Below are 20,265 nucleotides of genomic sequence, written 5' to 3'. Positions count from 1 at the left end.
CATTCTTCTCTTACCTTAGCTCTGGGACAGGCTTGATGTATCTCAAGGGTCTGGAATGAGAGTGGCCTAGAACAACCCCAAAGAGCATTCAGAAATGCCACATTCTTACATCTCAAAGCATTGCAGCATGGGTCACCCAACAAGGAATCACTTGTGCACAATGACCACACAATTCTTTACCTGCAGGGTCACCAGCCTCTCTCTGCTCCTAAGCACATCTCTCTTCCATATCCTGGGATTCGCTTTGCTTCCTCTTTACCATTAGAACAGCCAACCCACCAATCTTTCCATCGGAGCATCTCCAACCCCTGCCCAGAATAAAAATCAGCTGTGCCCCTCCCCACCTCACTCCCCAACCCCAGCCTGTCCAGACTTGGCCTCACCGACAGAAGGTCTAGCATCCAGCTAAGGTGAACTGGCCTCCGCCGTCTGCATGCCACCTAACGGAGTGTGAGGCTAGACCAGGAGGGCAGACCACCCTGGGGCTGCTCCCTTACCCCAACCTTAGCATGACCTCTTAAAGGACGCAAAGGGAATGGCAGGGAGAACCAGGGACACGGCCCATGCACATCTCAGGAGCAAAAAGCACCACTTGGTTGCCACACAGTGTCTCTACCTGAGAGGGCTGAGTCACCACTCCACCTCCTTCTGTTGCTTCCTTCTCTGAGTGCTGCCAGCAACTTCTTTGAGGGAAGTAGCAGCTGCCAGGCCCACTTGGCACAGCAACTTGGAGAAGAACTGGGTGGCAGCTGGAGACTCCCAGCTGCCACAGGGCCCCAGATATTCCAGCCTTACCTCTCCCTGGCAGGAGGTGGGGCGGGAGCTGGAGGGTGGACCGGAGGCATCTGGGGGTCAGGAGAGGGTGGGGAGGAAGCCAGGAAGGAAAGGCCAGCCTCCCTGGGGAGGTGCCTGCGGGGGCGGGCCACTGGAAGCCCAGTCCCCTGCAGGCCCAGGAGCCAGGAGGACAGAACAAAGGAGCAACAGCTGCCCTCCGCATTCAGAGAAACCAGCAAAGGGGCAGCCGCCAGGGGGGCGCTCATCTGGCAACCGCTAAAAACGAGCATTTATTGAACCCAAGTTCCTGAGTCCCCAGGGAGGCCTGATGTTTATTTACAGCAGGTACACGTGCCAACACCTGAGCCCAGCAAGGGGCACAGAGAAAAGAAAACCCTCAACTACTTTGAATGACCCAAGAACAGTTACTCAGACACTTTCTTGCCAGTTATTATTTTTCCCTGAAAGAAATCTCAGGATCATTGATATAACTTTAAGTTAATTTCTTTCTCATCTTTTACTTAAAAAATTTCATTGTATTGGGAAATGCTCAGAAGTAGAACGAAGAAAATTGCCTTGACTTTCACCACCAAAGGTGAGTGCTTCATAAAGATTTGTGGGCATTAAATACACTAATCTATGCAAGTGGTTCTCAAACTTCTTGGACTTTGTTTTACACTCTTAAGAAGAACTGAGGATACCAAAGAGATTTTATGTAGGTGGGCTACATCTATCAATATTTACCATATTGGAAATTAAAGTGAAACATTTTCTTAATTAGCTATTAATTCATTTAAAAATCAGTAAGAAAACTGGAGTACCTATGTGGCTCAGTCAGTTAAGCATCTGCCTTGGGCTCTGGTCATCTATTCAGAGAGGTATACCAAAAAAAAAAATACTATTATGGATAAATCAAACTGGAATTCTTTTTTTTTTTAATTGTACTGTTATTTTTTTTTTAATTTTTTTTTTATTTATGATAGTCACAGAGAGAGAGAGAGAGGCAGACACACAGGCAGAGGGAGAAGCAGGCTCCATGCACCGGGAGCCCGACGTGGGATTCGATCCCGGGTCTCCAGGATCGCACCCTGGGCCAAAGGCAGGTGCCAAACCGCTGCACCACCCCGGGATCCCTCAAAGTGGAATTCTAAAAGTGTTCAAGAGTTACATAAAGAGGCAGGATAAAAAGAAATGCTCTTTTTACACACAACAACTTGGATGTATCTCAAGGTCATTATGCCCACTAGAAAAAGCCAATCTTAAGAGATCATATACTGTAACAGATTCCATTCATACAACATCCTTGAAACAACAAAGTTATAGAGAATGAAAACAGATGACTCATTGCCAGAGATTGGGAATGACTGGGGCAAGAGCTAACTGTGACTATAAAAGAGTTTCCTGATTCATTAACATGGGTTGTCTCTTCATTTATTCAGATTTTAATTTCATCCAACAATGTTAATAGTTTTAAGCATACAAGTCTTACACTCCTTTAGTTTATTCGTAAGTATTTTATTATTTTTGATGTGATTCTCTAAAAGTTGTTTTCTTAATTTCCTTTACAGATTTTTCACAGTATGTAGAAATATAATTAATGCTTGTATACTAATCTTGTGTCCTACAACCCTGCTGAACTTGTTTATGGTTTCTAGGAGTTTCATAAGGAATTTCTTAAACTTTTCTATAGACCAGGTGTCACCTGCAAATAGACAGTTTTACTACTTCCAATCCAATCTTGAGGACTTCTATTTATTTTTCAGCCCATTTTCCCTGGCTAGAGCATCCAGTACACTGCTTAATAGAAGTCTTGTTTCTAATCTTAGCTGAAAGTACAGTCTTTCACCATTAAATATATTAGCTGAGGGTTTTTCATAAATCCCTTTATCATGTTGAGGAATTTCTCTTCCATTCTTGATTGTTTGCATGTTCTATCATGAAAGGTGTTGGATTTTGTCAAATGTTTTTCCCATATCAGAAAGATTGAGAGGGGCACCTGGGTGGCTCAGTGGTTAAGCGTCTTCCTTTGGCTCAGGTCATGATCCCAGGGTCCTGGGATCGAGTCCTGCATCCAGTTCCCTGCAGGGAGCCTACTTCCTCCTCTGTCTCTGTCTCTGCCTCTCTCTGTGTCTCTCATGAATAAATAAAGAAAAATCCTTTAAAAAATAAATAATTTTAAAAATAAGAAAATTTTAAAAAGGAAGATTGAGAGTTTGTATCACCTTTGTCCTTCATTCTATTAATGATGTTCTCTTTTTTTTTTTTTTTTCTGGAACCAATTTTTTGTTTCATTGATTTTTTTTTCTATTTTTTCTCTTCTCTATATCTACTCTTATATATTTTTTCCTTTCTTCTGCTTGCTTTGGATTTAGTTTGTTCATCCCTTTCTAATTTTTAAGGTAAAAATTTAGGCTATTGATTTGAGATCTTCTTTTTTCAGTGTAGACTTTTATAGGTATAAATTGCCCTCTCAGTATTTCTTTTCCTGCATCCAGTAAGCTCCTGTATGTTTGTTTTCCATTTCATTAATTTCAACATATTTTCTAATTGCTTTTTTGATCTATCCTTTGGCCCATTTGTTCTTTAGGAATGTGTTACTTAATTTCTGCATATTTTACAAATTTCCCAAATTTCTCTGTTATTGATTTCAAATTTCATTCTACTGTGGTCAGAGACTTTTGTGTAATATCAATCATTTTCAATTTTTATAGAGGTTTGTTTTAATGGCCTAGCATATGATCTATTGTGGAGAAAGTTTCATGTGTCCATGAGAAGGAATGTATATTCTACTGTTGTTGGGTGGAGTGGGAGAAGGGAGAAGAGAACTCTTCTAACCTCTTCTGTGTTACTGTTTTGTTTTTTTAAAAAAAAGATTTTATTTATTTATTCATGAGAGACACAGAAAGAGAGGCAAAGACACGGGCAGAGGGAGAAGCAAGCTCCCTATGGGGAGCCTGATGTTGGGACTCGATCCCAGGACCCCAGGATCATGACCTAAGCCAAAGGCAGACAGTCAACCACTCCACCCAGGTGTCCCTGTGTTATTGTTATACAATGTTCATCCACACTGTAAACTCCAAATACATTGTTTTAATTATTACTTTACATCACCTTACATCTTTTAAAAATCTGAGATGAAATTGAAGCAATTATACATTCATAGAGTTTATTATATTAACCTTCTTATTTAGCATTTCTGATTCTGTTTCTTCTTGTAGACTTTTTTTTTCTTCTTGTAGACTTGATATACCATTTGGTGTCATTACCTTACTCCAAAACAGCTGTGCTCTCATCTGCTTCCTTTGTGCTATTATTGTTAAATAACAATTTTTTCAAAATGTTGACACATATTATGTTTCTATATGTAATAAAAGGCTAGCTATATAAGTATATGCATAAATCTTAGGTAATTACTTTTTAAATCAGTTAAGAGAAGAAGAGAGAAGAAATAAGCAAATGTAGGTTTGAGTTATTATCTTGTGTCATTTACTTTCAGTCTGAAGAACTTTTAGTGTTTCTTATAAGTCAGGCCTGCCAGCAATAAGTTCTTTCATCTTTCTTTTGAAATGTCTTTGTCTTTATTTTTTAAAAGATAGTTTTGCTGGATATAGAATTATTGGTTGACAGGTTTTTTAAGCACTTTGAAGATGTCATACCACTGTCTTTTGGCCTCCATTGTTTCTAAAGCTTTTGTTTGTTTGTTTTTATTTTTTTAGAGAGGGAAAGAGAGAAGGGAGTGGGGATGGGGGCAAAGGGAGAGAGAGAATCTTAAGCGGGCTCCATGCCCAGGTGGAGCTCGACACAGGGTTCAATCTCACAACCCTGAGATCTTGACCTGAGCTGAATTCGAGTCAGATGCTTAACTGACTGAGCCACCCAGGCACCCCTGACCTCATTGTTTCTGATGAGACATCAGCTGTCACTCTTAATGCACTTTCCTTATATGTGATGAACTGCTCTTCTTTTGCTGCTTTTAAGATTTTATCTTTGGCTTTCAACATTGTGACTAAGATATGTCTGGGTGTGGATCTCTTTGTGTTTATCCTAGTTGAAGTTCATTCTTCTTGTATGTAGAGATTAATGCTTTTCATCAAATTTAGGAAATTTTCAGCCACAACTCCTCCTAATAATTTTTATGCCCCTTTCTCTCTCTTCTCTCCATTATGCATATGTTGATGTATTTAATGGTGTCTCACGTTTCTCTGAAGCTCTGATTATTTTTCTTCTTTTTTTCTCCCCATTTTACAGATTGCATTATTTTTATTACTCTATCTTGTTGAAACTCCCAGCAACCTTTTCATTTAGTTATTGTACTTTTCATCTCCAGAATTTTTATTTGACTCTTTATAATTTCTCTTTGTTGATAGTCTCTATCTTGTGAGAGGTTGTTTATCCTTCCTTTAATTATTTAAGTTTGGCTTCCATTAGTTCTTCAAGAATATTTACAATGGCTGCTTTGAAGTATGTGTCTACTAAATCCAACATCTAGGCCCCTTCAAAAGCAGTTCACATTGGTTGTTTTCCTGTGTATGGGTCACGATTTCCTCTTTACTGCATGTCTCAAAATTGGTTTCGTTGAAAACTGACATTTTAGATGTTATACTGTAGCAACTCTGGATGCTAATTCCCTTCATCCTCTAGGGGTTGCTGTTGTTGCTTTCTTTGTCATATATTTAGTGACTTGCTGAACTAACTTTGTAAAGCCTATTTCCCCTGTAGTGTGCAGCTTCTGATGTCTCTACACAGATTTTTGTCTTGCTTTTATCTCTTAGCCTGGCTTCTTAGTGGTCATCTCTGGCTTAGCATAAGCCATTATTGGTCAAAGAATTTTTTCCTTTACCACTGAAGGTGTGTGTGTGTCTTAGATGCTGATTTCACAGAGGAATTTTTTTTATTTGTTGGTTGGTTGCTTGGCTAATTGTTTTTGTTTGTTTTTGTTTTTTGTTTTTGCCCCTGTTCAGCCAGAGACCACTAGCTTGGATTTTCCCCCTCCAATCATGCCTAAAAATGCTCAGCCTTGGCCATGCACACAGTTTTCCAGACTCCAAGGGATATGTGTGATTATATGTTAAAGCCCGGCTTCCTAGACATTGCCTCTGCATCAGAGTAGCTCATTATTCAACCAGCGTTTCGTCAGAAATTTTACTTCAGGGATCCCTGGGTGGCGCAGCGGTTTGGCGCCTGCCTTTGGCCCAGGGTGCGATCCTGGAGACCCGGGATCGAAACCCACGTTGGGCTCCCGGTGCATGGAGCCTGCTTCTCCCTCTGCCTGTGTCTCTGCCTCTCTCTCTCTCTGTGTGTGTGACTATCATAAATAAATAAAAATTTTAAAAAAATTTTACTTCAGGGCATGTGGGTGGATCAGTGGCTGAGCATCTGCCTTTAGCTCAGGTCATGATCCTGGTGTCCTGGGATCAAATCCATATCAGGCTCTCCACAGGAAGCCTGCTTCTCCCTCTATATCTCTGCCTCTCTCTGTGTGTCTCTCATGAATAAATAAGTTTCACTTAAGGCCCTTGTATCAGCAAAGCTTCCTCCGTGTGCTGATGCATCTCTCTGCAGCCTGGGGGACTGTTTCCAAGTGTGCTCCATGTCTTGCTGTGATTTCTTCACAGTGGGTGAAGGTTTTGTACACAGATTTCCTGACACCCAGGGTGGACTCTGATCTGAGGAGCACTCTTCTTAACTAGCTCCTTCTCTGGTTCTCTCCATTAAACTTCTGGTTGCTCTGCCAATTTGCTTGTTGCCACTAGTATCAGGGAGCTATAAGCACTGTCTTAATTGCTCTTGACAAAAACCTCCATTGTTTTCAACAACACCCTTAGCTAGAATTTCTTACCCTGTGTTCCAAATAAAGTCAGTCTCCTTCACTCAGAGCTGGGAGCTCTTAATCTCCAGACTATGGCCTGACTCTCCTGAACAGAATCTCTACACCCTGCACAGGATCTAGATTTAGAGACAGCAACCTACCTACTCAGGGTAACACTTCTGTAAAAGTGGTCTCTGGGATGAGAATGCTCCTGGTCTTCTTGGCTTGCCCCTCCTGGTGTGGAGCCTTCCCCTATAAGCCAGCACAGTAGGGATGAAGGTCCCAGCATTCCTGGCTCACTCAGCTATAGTAGATATTCTACTTTACAGGTGGAGTCTGGGAGGGAGAAGCCCTCCTCTTCTTGGCTGCCTCAAGTAGAGTACTTGGAGTAGCATTTCTGTAAAATGGAACTAGTGGGGGAGGAAATAGGCTGTGACTCAGTTGCTACAGACTTCTTATTGAGATTTAGTAGATTTTTTTGGATGACTGTTTCTCCACTCACTGTATGCACTTAGGATAATTTTCAGGATTTTATTTATTTTTTTAAAGATTTATTTATTTATTTATTTATTTATTTATTTATTAATGGAGACACACAGAGAGAGAGAGAGAGAAGGGCAGAGACACAGGTAGAGGGAAGCAGGCTCCATGCTGGGAGCCCTACGCGGGACTCAATCCTGGGTCTCTAGGATCACGCCCCAGACCCAAGGTGGTGCCAAACTGCTGAGCCACCTGGGCTGCCCAATTACCAGGATTTTAAATAATTGTTTTTAGGGAAGCCCAGGTGGCTCAGCAGTTTGGCGCCCCCTTCGGCCTGCGGTGTGATTCTGGAGACCCAAGATCGAGTCCCATGTCAGGCTCCCTGCATGGAACCTGCTTCTCCCTCTGCCTGTCTCTCTCTCTCTCTCTCTCTCTGTGTGTCTCTGTCTCTCATGAATAAATAAATAAAAATCTTTAAAAAAGAATTGTTTTTAATAATTTTCTCACATTAAATGGTTGTTTTGTTGGGGAGCAAGTCCACCATGCCCTTTACTCCAAAATTCCAGAAATAGATCCACCTCTGTGACTTCTTTTACTGACTTTTCATCTAGTAGTGTCAAATGCATAAGCTTTATTGATCCCTCAGCCATTAGTGGCACTTCTGTAGTCAAGGTTGCTGATAACTCACCTGGTAAGATGGTCTAACAGTTTTTTTCCTAATTTAAAACTGTGAGAAACAAATTTTGTGTTTCAAATTATTTAAGTTATTAAATTATTTAAATCATTCAATTCCTTTTTCTTTAAATTCTGGACTTATGGTCTAAAAGTGATAATGCAGCATGGGTGCCTGGGTGGCACAGTGGCTAAGCATCTAACTCTTGGTTTCAGCTCAGGTCATGATCTCATGATTATGAGATGGAGCCCCACATCAGGCTCCATGATCAGCTTGGAGTCTGCTTTAGATTCTCTTTCCTTCTCCATCTGCCCCCCCCCACTTGTGTGTGCACTCTCTCTCTCTCTCTCTAAAATAAATAAATAATAAAAAAATGATAATGCTAATGAACTGGAACAGTATTAGTTGAAAATATTAAAAATTATTTGAAAAAATGTTAAATATTTATAAGATAAAATAAGCTAAAGTAAATTTTCAACATTGTGAAAAAGAAAATGCATGGGACAATTAAGATTATTTTATTAAGCCTATTGCACTAGGGAGAAGCTTCATTAATAAGGAATACCTCCAAGAAGAGGAAGCCTAGGACTTCATAGAAGCAGATGAAGAAGGGAGTTGTGAGAAAGGGTAGTGGTAGACCCAATCTGCAAGCACAGGATGATCCTTTGCAGTTTGCCATCTCTCAGAACATAAAAGTGTTGTAAGTTTCTCTGCTTTTTAGGAGAATGGGGCTCAAATAAAATTTAGTATGATTATTCCCTTCAAATGTCAGTTGTCGTTGAACAACTCAGAGGCATTCATAAGCCTCCTGAGTGTATGAAGCAGAACCTAAGAAATTTTATTTGAACAGACTCCTAAACATAGAGAACAAATTGGTGGTTGCCAGAGGGGAGGTGAGAGGGGTTGGGAGAAATAAGTGAAGAGGATTGAGAGGTAAAAACTTCCAGTTATGAAATAAGCCATGGAGATAAAAAGTACAACATAGGAAATAGTAATAATATTGCAATAGCATTGCATGGTGACAGTTAGTGACTATGCTTATCATGGTGAGCATTGAGCAACGTATAGAATTGTTGAATCAATTGTAACCTGAAACATATATATGGGGGCACCTGGTTAAGTGTCCAACTCTGGTTTCAGCAGCTCAGGTCATGATCTCATGGGTCATGAGATCAAGCCCTGAGTCAGGCTCCATATTCAGCAGGGAGTCTGCTTGAGAGTCTCTCTCTCTACCCCTGCCCATGCTCACTCTCTCTCTCAAATAAGTAAATAAATCTCAAAAAATCCTGAAAATATAATATTGTTTGCCAGTCATACTTCAATTTAAAAAAGATATGAAAAAGAAAACTCGTGTCTCATGGATTTTTGTTGATGTGGCTCCTGTAAAACCAGCTGAACCGTCTGTCATAGGTGGTAGCAAAGGTCAGGTGACAGGGTCCTGGAGATTAGATGTCTTAAAAGAGAGATGCCTAAATAGGAAAGGGAAATATTAATATATAAAAGCTTTTTATAAATAATATAAAAAAGTATCAGGAGCTGAACTCTGAAAATATCTAGTCCAGTAAACTCTAAGAAGCTGGTGGAGGAAAATCTTTCAGTTATGCAGCAGCACTGCTTCCTGAGTTTCTAAAAAGTTCCCACACTAGACATCAATGCTCTCAGTGATATTCTTCCCAGCCTTAGTTGCCTCTCATAGCAGGCAAGTGTGACCCAAGCCTTTTGCCCACTTGTCCAGGGAAATCTAGCCCATGAAGAGTCTGCTATAGTGGGGAGTCCTTCCAGGTTTATAACAAGTCACCAGGCTTCAGCTCACAGGGCTTCTCCAGAGGCTGGGGAAATGGCCAGGTCACCTAAAGACCCAAGGGGATTTGGGTGGTCAACCTTTAGTCTTAGTGATGGCAAGTCAGGTGGGAGGGAGAAAAACTGGAAACATTCATCAGAAGAGTTGTGGCCAGATGTTGATGGAAACTGGAGGAATTGAAAATTTAGTAAGGACTGACAATTTGGGAAAGGTAGCAGGATCCAGTCCAAAGTGCAGGTAAGTATCAAAACCTGTTCTTCCGGGGATCCCTGGGTGGCTCAGGGATCCCTTTGGCCCAGGGTGCGATCCTGGAGTCCCAGGATCAAGTCCCCCATCAGGTTCCCGGCATGGAGCCTGCTTCTCCCTCCTTCTGTGTCTCTGCCTCTCTCTCTTTCTCTCTCTCTATGTCTATCATAAATAAATAAATAAATCTTAAAAAAAAAAAAAAAAAAAAAAAACCCTGTTCTTCCACACTGTCTGGGAAGTCAACTAAATCTCTACAAGAAGAGAGTTTTCATCTCCATCAGTTACCTGCAATTTACAAAAGGTGCAAAGTGACTCAAAGACAATGAGCAGGGCTAGAATCTGAATACCTAGAAGAATGTACTACGAACTCTGTATAGTTTTCTATTGAAAAAACAATTTTTTCCTTCATTTCCCTACTTCTGATTGAAAAATAATCTCAAAGAGAAATTAGTCTTGACCACAAAATAAGGCTAGTCTCATTAGATTTGACCAGGTTATCTTCACAGGCGCAGCAAGAATGGTCATTTTGGGGCACCTGGGTGGATCAGCTAGTTAAGCATTTGACTCTCGGTTTTGGCTCAGTTCATGATCTCAAGATCATGAGATCAAGCCTCCACACTCAACTTCTTCCCCCTCGCTCTCCCTCCTCCTCTGCTCCTCCCCTCCACTTTCACACTCTCTAACACAAATAAATAAAATCCTAAAAAAAAAAAAAAAAGAATGGTCATTTACCACAGACCTTCCTGAGTTTGCTCTGCTGCAAGTTTTCATAAGAAACCTCAGGTCATACTTTTAAAAGTTTCTTGGTGTGTTCATTCTGTGCAGACCTGGTACCTCTTTTATGAAGCAGCAGCTGAGGAAACTCTGGCACTTGCTGTGGCTCATAAAAAGCCCAAGAAGTCAAGACTGTGAATAACTGGGGCCCCTGGGTGGCTCAGTCAGTTGGATGTCTGCCTTCAGCTCGGGTCATGATCCCAGGGTCCTGGTATGGAGCCCCCACATCAGGCTCCCTGCTCAGTGGAGAGCCTGCTTCTCCTTCTCCCTCTGCCTACCACTACCCCCTGCTTGTGCTGTCAAAAAAATGAATAAATCTTTAAAAAAAAAAAAAAGGCTGAGAATCACAATCATATTAACTTGAAGGTGGCAAGGCAGGCTGGTTCTGTGATGTGGTTTAAGACTAAGAGGTATACACTTGGTAAACTGACGAAAGCCTACTGTGAATGACCGGATTTGTAAATAAGGCCTATCAGATTCCTATGTGATAGGCAGCCAGTCAATGAAACAGACACACCTGCACAGCTGGAGCTGGAGGATGAACATGCAGCAGATGTACACCAGCAGCAGACAGTGGTATCTACTAAAAAGAGAACCTGCCTCTTCACTCCAGAACTCTGTTCCTCCAGACCAAGAAAATGTTCTCAACAAGAAAACCACAATCTGGTCCCACCACATCCTGACCACTACAGTAGCGTTTTCTTGAGTTTTTTGTTTTCCCCTCCCACATTCCTTTATTGTGTGTGTGCACTAGCATACTGCATCGTTGTTTTTTTTTTAATCTAAATGGCTAAAGTTATGTTTGGATCGATATCAAAAGGAGATGGGATGGGGGAAAATACTGGTTCCATGAGAATATCCCCACTCTCCAGTAATGGCAGGCTCAGTCAGCTCTTATCTTTATATTACAGGAGGTTATTTTGCTCTCACTGTTTAACAAAAAAATAACAACATAAAAATCCTTGCATATCTTGTTTGGAGAATTTTGTTTTATTTTATTTTAAGATTTTATTTATTTATTCATGAGAGACACAGAGAGAGAGAGAGGCAGAGACACAGGCAGAGGGAGAAGCAGGCTACATGGAGGGAGCCTGACATGGGACTCGATCCCGGGTCTCCAGGATCAGGCCCTGGGCTGCAGGCGGCGCTAAACTACTGAGCCACCAGGGCTGCCCTGATTGGACAATTTTAATGTTTTTCATTTATCATTGTAAAACCAAGGACAATTTGATAACTTTTTTGTATGTAGCTGTTTACATGTAGGGCAATCTATCTTTAGGTAGGGATAAATTACTCTAAAAGAAAAAAAATACTCTAAAAGAAAAGAATCTAGATAGCTTTTCCTTCAAGTCAAGTGTCTTGTTGTTTAAATAAACTTATTTTTAAAAGTAAAGAATAAAAATATAGGGGTGCCTGGGTAGCTCAATTAAGCAACTGACTTTTAAATATATATATATATATATATATTATTAATTTGAGAGAGAAGGAGAGTTCACATGAGCATTGGGGAGGGGCAGAGGGAGAGGCAGGAGCAGACTCCCAGCTAAGCAGGGAGCCCAATGAAGAACTCGATCTCAGGGTCCTGAGACTGAGCGGAAGGCAGACACTTAACTGAGCCACCCTGGCGCCCCATGAGCAAATCACCTCTTGATCTCAGTTCAGGTCCTGATCTCAGGGTGGTGAGTTTAAGCCCCATGATGGGCTCCACTCTAGGTGTGGAACATACTTTAAAAAAAAAAAAAGGAATAAAAATTTAAAAATAAAATAAAATCTTCTTGAGGCTAAGAAATCCAAGCAAAGAACCTGCCACCAGATGTCATCTGCAGTACCCATAGACTTGAGGGAATCTTTCTCTTTTCAAGGTTCCCAAAATATCTTGTATCTCTTGGGTCTGCCAAGAGGTAACCGTCCTCACTCACCTACAAAGCTAGGGGACCTGTAATCAAGGAACTGGGTCAGTTTTCCAGTTTTGTGATCATTGGCTCCATGAGGTCAACCTTAGCTCCTTAAAGGCATCTGGTCATGTCTGATTAGATGATCATCATTCTCAAATACGGCATCCAGGCAACACTTTGGGGCCATAGCCACTCTTTCCAATTACTTCTGTTAATGAGGACAGATTCTTACTGGATTCATGACAATAGCTTACGTTGCTAAGAAAATAAGGGTACTTAGTAAGAGTCTCGAATCTAGAGGGGTCAGGTAGGGAAGAAAGATGTCATTTATAAATGGTAGATTTCTGTTTGGTTTTTTTTTTTTTTCTGTTTGTAAAATCATAGTCTACTAAATTATTATGAGTTGCAGATAAAAGAAAAAAGAAATGAGTTCATTATATATTAGACAAAATAATTATATACATATAATTAACCCTATTTCCAAAGAAGAGTAGGCACGAACAAATGTTTTGTGGTTTTCTAGGTATCCTCTAGGAAATTCAAAGATAATTTTAGGCACAGAAGTTACCCTGATGGAGCATCATTCCCAGATAGAACAATCCAGGTGTGACCTTGGAAATTTTATTTTATCTTATTTTATTTATTTGTATACTTAAGGATTGACTATTAGGAAGGCAAAAATCAGATTTAAATACCTAAGATGGGAACCAAATCATAAGGTGCCTGAGAAAAAAATATTTGGCTATTCATTTTAAAGTGATTATAAAAAATTAAAACAGTTTTAGAAATAAACCTAGAAGATAATATGATTCCAAAGAACTTTGGCCCAAATTCCTAAATGAGAAACTCTGTTTCCTTAAATAATCAAAGACATAATAAATCAATATAAACCAGAGAAGGTAATCCCAGTAAGATAAATCCTCTTTGTTGCCCAGGTACATTAAATAACAGAATAAATAATCCTATATCTTCTAGGTGAGGGTATAAACAGTAAACCAAGGCAACAAACCCATCAAAGTGAGAAAACTTTGCTAAGATCCTAATTTTTCAAATTTGAGTATTATAAAAATAGGCACAATTCATTTCCAAAATTTGTCTTTCATTTCACTCTTTTAAATTCTGGAACAGACACCTCATACCAATCTCAGGGGATCTGTTCAGGCTGCTATAACAAAAAACCTTGGACCGAGTGATTCATAAACAACAGACATGCATTCTTCACAGTTCTAGAGATGGGAAGTCGGAGTTCAGGGTGCCAGCATGGTAGGGTGAGGGTCCCCTTCTGGGTCACAAACTTCTCTACATGGTGCCAGGGCCTAGGGAATATCCCTAAAGCCTATTTTATTTATTTTTTAATATCACTAATAACACTGAGAGGAATCTTTTATTTTAGTGTCTTTTCAGTTCTCGGATATGTATGTACATATGTGTGAATATGGTGGGGGGAGGGGTGGAACAGGGGAAGGGGATCAAGAGGACACTTACCATGATGAGCGCTGAGTAATGTACAGAACTGTTGAATCACTATGTTGTGCACCTCAAACTAATATAACACTGTATGTTAATTATACTTCAATAAAAGAAAGAAAGAAAGAAGAAAGAAAGAAAGAAAGAAAGAAAGAAAGAAAGAAAGAAAGAAAGAAAGAGAAAGAAAGAGGAAAGAAAGAGAAAGAAAAAGAAAGAAAGAAGGAAGGAAGGAAGGAAGGAAGGAAGGAAGGAAGGAAGGAAGGAAGGAAGGAAGGAAGGAAGGAAGGGGCACCTGGATGGCTCTGCCAGTTAAGGGTCTGGTTCTTGGTTTCGACTCAGGTCATGATCTCGGGATCCTGGGATCAAACCCCACAGCAGGCTGCACACTCAGTGGGAAGTCTGCTTGAAGATTCTCTCCTTTTCCCTCTGCCTCTCCCCCTGTTCTCTCTCTCTCCCTCAAATAAATAAATAAGTCTTAAAAAAAAATAAAACAAATGGAGGTTCTTTTATAAGAGCACTAACCCCATTCATGACTTAAGCACCTCCCAAAGCCCCACATCCTCATATCACTGTTTTTAGAGATTAGGATTTCAACGTACGAGTGTTAGGGGGACACACACAGACCAGAGCACAGGGGGTTCATGTGGTCAGACTAATTTCACAATATTACTGCGATGTTCTTAACATCAAGTGTGTTCACTGTTGCTATCACTGGATGAATCAGTAAGTCAGCACTTAAAGGTTTTCTTGGTTTCAATTGTCAACATAGTAAATATCAATAGTTAGAACCACCAAGGAAGCTTCTGGGGTCTTCAATGAGCTTGAAGGGTGCAGAAAGAGGATGGCGAACCATACAACCTCTTTGGGACAAAACTACTGTTTTCCTTGGGAAACAGAAACGCACACTCAGTTGTGTCTCTCCAAAATTATTTCTCTTATGTGTAATAAAACCCCATACGACTGATCATTTTAACCAAAGCCGCTAACTTCCGGTTCATAGAGGTAGTGGATGGAGGGTGGGTCACTGCACTGTCACAGGCCACCACTTTGCCACAGACTAGGAGAACTCATGAACAGCTGTGCACAGCCTCATTCCTCCTTCATGCACTTCTCAAAGTAGCCGAAATGAGCATGTTTGCCTCAGACCCTAAGACATAGCCCTCTGGAGCAGATACCAATTAGAAGCAAAAGAATATAAAATTTAAATTATGCTTAGTAGCCAATGATTCCTCATTCTCTTACTTGGAGATGATCCAGGTGTCTACCTAGTAAATGGCCATTAATTAACTCAGTGTAGTATAACTCCAAGTTCTTTAAGTTACACAAGTATCTTGGCAATTATCTTCAAGTGGACATACAGGTAAACATTATTACTGTTGAAATAAAGTTTGTCGGAATGATCATCTGACTTGGTTAAATGCAAACATATATGTTTTATAATCTTAAACAGGTAATATAAATAATGCTAGCCTATGTGATCACCACAGTTTATATGCATAAATTTAGGAAGAATATACCCAAGTAGAATAAAAATATAAGCTGGTATAACACTTAATGCTCAAAGAAGTCACAGATATTTTTATTAAACCAAAAATATTAGTTTAAAATTATTAAACTCATCTCATTTGCCTAGGTCGTGTGAGCTTGTTCTTAAAATACCTCTGAGTTAATTTCTATAAACTCTTTCTCACTTTTTGCTCCTTGAAAGTATTAAAAATTCAGTTTCCTTAACTTCTGGACATTTTTTTTAATAAATTAATTTTTTATTGGTGTTCAATTTACCAACATACAGAATAACACCCAGTGCTCATCCCGTCAAGTGCCCCCCTCAGTGCCCGTCACCCAGTCACCCCCACCCCCCCCCCGCCCTCCTCCCCTTCCCCCACCCCTAGTTCGTTTCCCAGAGTTAGGAGTCTTCATGTTCTGTCTCCCTTCCTGATATTTCCCCCTCATTTTTTCTCCTTTCCCCTTTATTCCCTTTCACTATTTTTTATATTCCCCAAATGAATGAGAACATACACTGCTTGTCCTTCTCCGATTGACTTACTTCACTCAGCATAATACCCTCCAGGTCCATCCACGTTGAAGCAAATGGTGGGTATTTGTCGTTTCTAATGGCTGAGTAACATCCCATTGTACACATAGACCACATCTTCTTTATCCATTCATCTTCCGATGGACACCGAGGCTCCTTCCACAGTTTGGCTATCGTGGCCATTGCTGCTAGAAACATCGGGGTGCAGGTGTCCCGGCGTTTCACTGCATCTGGATCTTTGGGGTAAATCCCCAACAGTGCAATTGCTGGGTCGTAGGGCAGGTCTATTTTTAACTGAGGAACCTCCACACAGTTTTCCAGAGTGGCTGCACCAGGTCACATTCCCACCAACAGTGTAAGAGGGTTCCCCTTTCTCCGCATCCTCTCCAACATTTGTGGTTTCCTGCCTGGTTAATGTTCCCCATTCTCACTGGTGTGAGGTGGGATCTCATTGTGGTTTTGATTTGTATTTCCCTGATGGCCAGTGATGCGGAGCATTTTCTCATGTGCATGTTGGCCATGTCCGTGTCTTCCTCTGTGAGATTTCTGTTCATGTCTTTTGCCCATTTCATGATTGGATTGTTTGTTTCTCTGCTGTTGAGTTTAATAAGTTCTTTATAGATCTTGGAAACTAGTCCTTTATCTGATACGTCATTTGCAAATATCTTCTCCCATTCTGTAGGTTGTCTTTTAGTTTTGTTGACTGTATCCTTTGCTGTGCAAAAGCTTCTAATCTTGATGAAGTCCCAATACTTCATTTTTGCTTTTGTTTCTCTTGCCTTCATGGATGTATCTTGCAAGAAGTTGCTGTGGCCGAGTTCAAAAAGGGTGTTGCCTGTGTTCTCCTCTAGGATTTTGATGGAATCTTGTCTCACATTTAGATCTCTCATCCATTTTGAGTTTATCTTTGTGTATGGTGAAAGGGAGTGGTCCAGTTTCATCCTTCTGCACATGGATGTCCAATTTAACTTCTGGACATTTTTAACAATATTCCATTTACAGAAGATGCTTATTTATCTCTAAACTAATCAGAACAGAGCTTCTTTAACTTAGGTGATTTTATAATCTACTTTGGCAATACCATCCAGAGGTAGAAAAATATCACACACTCGCATAATGAAAAGTAAAAGCTTTCTGAATTACAAAAATGTACATCAACACGCAGACTGACAGATTGCTTATAGCTCCATTTCTAAAATTTCAGCCCTGGCCAACAGTTAACACAGGTTAATGGAATTCACTGTTCCATGTCAAGAACTGTTCTCTTCCCAGTGGGTTTGAATCCTTAACTGATTTCAGCTCAAAGTAGACAAGCAGAAAACAGTGGGACAAACAAGATTCACTGTAATCTTTTACCCAACAAAGACAAGATCTCTAAGACCTAAATGGGGGATCCCTGGGTGGCTCAGCTTCAGTGGCTCCTGCCTTGGGCCCCGGGGCGTGATCCTGGAGTCCCAGGATCGAGTCCCACATCAGGCTCCCTGCATGGGACCTGCTTCTCCCTCTGCCTGTGTGTCTCTGCCTCTCTCTCTGTGTGTGTGTGTCTTTCATGAATAAATAAAATCTTAAAAAAAAAAAAAAAACCTAAATGGTAAGACCATGAAGCCAAAAATGAAGCCAGGTCCAGAAATCAAGCGAGTGCTCAAAAGAATCAAAACAGAATCCTTACCATGCTATCGACTGACACGAGTCCAGGGTGCAGGACTAAAAGTCAAACATACCACTGGTCTCAGATCACCAGCCAGGAATAGAGAGGCTCATCACATGGGTGAGATAAGGAGAGATCCCATCACAAGCTTTGTTTCTATATAAGTGATGGCATCAAAACCATACAAGATACAATGCACCAACAGTTAAGGAAATGGCTTTACTTAGAATTTAGCACTAGAGAGAGTGTTCATTAATAAGGAATACCTCAAAAAGGAAAGAGTCTAGTGTTTTATAGAGGCAGGTAGACAAAGGGTCATAAGTGAGAAGCGGTGGAGGTAAGCCCTGTCTCAGAATATGCGAGGACGGGATGGCCTTGTACCAGAACATGTGGTCAGGGGGAACTTCTCAGTTGTCACTGCTTTCTAGAATCACAGGGTGCACGTAAAGCTCAATGTGGTATCCATCCAGGTCAGCTTCATGTCTTCCATCTTGTCATATTTTCATTGCTGATTTATAGCTTTATCCAGTTCTATTGGGTCAATCCTTCTCTTCCATGAGTCAGAAAACTCTGTAACATGTCAGTTTCATCTTTTTCAGCATATTTAGATGTAGACAGTGCAACTGTGGACTGAGAAAGATAGTGTTCTATCCTAAAGCCAAAAATCCATCTTTTTTTTAAGGTTTTGTTTATTTTTTATTTGAGAGAGCAAGAAAGCATGAGCAGTGGGGAGGAGCAGAGAGAGAGAGAGAAGCAGACTCCCTGCTGAGTAGGGAGCTCAACACAAGGCTTGACCCCAGGCCCCTGAGATTATGACCTGAGCTGAAGGCAGATGCTCAACCAACTGAGCCACTCAGGTGCTTCAAATTGATGAATTTTCTGAACACATTTGCCATAAATAAAAAATATAAACGTAGGGGCACCTGGTTGTCTCAGTCAGTTAAGTGTCTGCCTTCAGCTCAGGTCACGATCCCGGGGTCCTGGGATCGAGCCCTGTGTTGAGCTCCCTGCTCAGTGGGGAGTCTACTCTCCCTCTCCCTCTGCCCCTCCACCTTGCTCATGCTCTCTCTCTAATAAATAAATAAATATTTTTAAAATGTAAGTGTAGCAGTTTCGGAAAAAATTTTTTAACAATATTGCAAAATAAGACGTTGTACTCTTAAAAGCAGCAAGTTCAACACACAAGATCTGTAAGTTCACCGTCTGGGCCATCAAAGGGCCTCCCCAGTTTAGCTTGTGTGTTTCACCGCCACCCCCCTCTGGACCTAAGGCAGTGCCCGCCTCCCTGCTCCCAGGTCCACCACCAAGGGCGCCAGGACCTAAGGGCCAACCACTCCCCCACCCCCCCAAGCAACAACACAGACACCCTTGGGTCCAGCAAGCCAAACACCATGAGCTTTGAGGGAACTCCTGTGTGAGTTGGCCCGTTTCCCTGGCTTCCCCCAGGAAGCTTCGGGAGACAAACCAAGGGGAAGGTCCCTATTCCAAACCAAGGCAGCTCCTGTGCAGGGGCAGGCTGCAGAGGCTGCAGAGCTAAGGGCGCAGTGGCGTCCGATGGGATGCTCAGCTAGAGCCCCCTTGTGGGGGAGCAAGCTCCCAGCCCGACATTCGGCCTTTCACCAGTCCCTGCAATGCCAGTGGCAGGGCCAGGTCAGGATGGTGACCAAAACGCCCTCCATGTTTCCACTAGGCTCCAAGCTGCACTGTCCAACACAGCAGCCACTGGTTGGCCACATGTAGCCATGACAAATATAATATTATCGTATTTATATGATTATATATGAATTAAATTATACAGTAATGTATTTTATGTATTATCACAAAGATATGACTTATAACCTAATATTATAAATATAAATAATTATAAATATTGATTAAAATTTAAAATTCAGTTCTACAGTCTCCCCAGTGACGTTGCAGACACTCAGAGCTGCATGCAGTTTAGTGGCTACTGGGTTGGTCAGCATAGGTCTGGAGCATTTCCGCAATTACTGCAAAAGTTCTATGAGACAGCGTGCACCTGCCCAGAGGCTCTACTGCCCCCAGCTGCCGGCCACCGGGATGGATTGGCAAGTCCTCTGCCACCCCGCCTGGGGAAGGTGAGCAGGGCCAGGCCCTGGCCCCTGAATGGTGACCTGGTGGTGATGGCGTGGCCTGGTGACGTTGTGGGGCCCTCTGTGCAATGCAATCCCCTGTGTCACACAGCCTTATTCTTAACCAATGCAGGGTTCACCAGAAAATCCAACACAACCAGGACAGAGTGTTGGGGGCCAAGAGGCAGGAATGTGAAGGAATAAGACTTGAGAAGATCACAAGCATGTAAGCAGTCAAGTGTTGTTTTTAGTAAATGAAAACGGAAGGGCACCTGGGTGGCTCAGTTGGCTAAGCATCTGCCTTTGGCCCAGGTTACGATCACAGGGTTCTGGATCAAGCCCTGGATCAGGCTCCCTGCTCAGTGAGGAGTCTGCTTCTCCTCTGCGCCTCCCCCTATTAATGCTCTCTCTCTCTCTCTAATAAAATCTTTAGCAAAATAACAAATGAAAAAGGAAACTCAAGACCTTGGAGATCTCAGAGTCAGTGTACACGGGACCATTGTGCTATGTGGACTATGAAGGCATGATCCAGAGGCAGGGGGAGCTCAGGAGAGTAGGAGAGGAAAGATG

At 41.5% G+C, this 20,265-nt stretch overlaps 1 protein-coding gene across 3 annotated transcripts in view; it reads right to left on the bottom strand.

Annotated features, from left to right (window-relative positions):
• The window catches only part of LIMS2 (LIM zinc finger domain containing 2), a 68,282-nt gene that overhangs the window by 44,247 nt on the left and 3,770 nt on the right, over positions 1 to 20,265 (bottom strand). The window contains exons 1-2 of one of the 3 annotated variants that reach the window (XM_072757467.1): positions 617 to 847; positions 15 to 66 (exon numbers count right to left, since the gene is read on the bottom strand). The exons of 1 other annotated variant lie outside the window; for it this stretch is intronic. The gene's annotated coding sequence lies outside the window, so the exon portion shown is untranslated. Of the gene's footprint in view, positions 1 to 14; positions 67 to 616; positions 983 to 20,265 lie in introns of those variants that run through there. One more of the 3 variants, XM_026015689.2, reaches the window with a different exon arrangement.

Source organism: Vulpes vulpes, chromosome 5 (assembly GCF_048418805.1).
Source record: "Vulpes vulpes isolate BD-2025 chromosome 5, VulVul3, whole genome shotgun sequence".
Classification (NCBI taxonomy): domain Eukaryota; kingdom Metazoa; phylum Chordata; class Mammalia; order Carnivora; family Canidae; genus Vulpes; species Vulpes vulpes.
This window is presented reverse-complemented; position numbering and strand designations above follow the sequence as displayed.